Source organism: Octopus bimaculoides, chromosome 29, assembly GCF_001194135.2.
Source record: "Octopus bimaculoides isolate UCB-OBI-ISO-001 chromosome 29, ASM119413v2, whole genome shotgun sequence".
Classification (NCBI taxonomy): Eukaryota; Metazoa; Mollusca; class Cephalopoda; order Octopoda; family Octopodidae; genus Octopus; species Octopus bimaculoides.
In genome coordinates, this window is record NC_069009.1 from 801,662 (window position 1) to 802,184 (window position 523).

A 523-nucleotide genomic window follows, 5' to 3' on the forward strand; every position below is an offset into this window, starting at 1 on the left:
GGTGGGGACGATGATGACGGTGGGTGGGGACCATGATGACGGTGGGTGGGGACGATGATGACGGTGCTGTCAGAGAGAATAGAAACGAGTGAGGAGAATGACCACGATTAAGAAGATGGTGATTGTCATGGCGACGAAGTAAAATTGAGAAAAGTTGAAGCAAAAAATGGAGATGGATGGGAAGAAGCAAAGAGATGTTGATGAATAAGAAACAGATGAAGATGTTTCAGTCGGAAAAACTCAACCTCACTGGAAGAGCGAAAGGGTTTTACATTATTTACATTATTTACATTATTTACATTATTTACATTTGACGGATATTTGTCCTCATCTTGTTTGTTGTTAACACAACGTTTCGGCTGATATACCCTCCAGCCTTCGTCAGGTGTCTTGGGAAAATTTCGAACCTGGGTTCTCATTCCTAACGATGTTACTATTATTATTATTATATTATTATTATTATTATTAATCAGGTCGCTGCCGTGAATCGAAACGTTGTGTTAACAACAAACAAGATGAGGAC

General features: G+C 39.6%; 2 protein-coding genes across 8 annotated transcripts in view; both read right to left on the bottom strand.

Moving 5' to 3' along the window:
• LOC106873850 (adhesion G-protein coupled receptor G6) overlaps positions 1-523 on the bottom strand; it is an 82,527-nt gene that overhangs the window by 55,730 nt on the left and 26,274 nt on the right. The gene's annotated exons all lie outside the window — the stretch shown is intronic.
• The window catches only part of LOC128251244 (decorin-like), an 18,045-nt gene that overhangs the window by 7,649 nt on the left and 9,873 nt on the right, over positions 1-523 (bottom strand). The window lies entirely within an intron of this gene.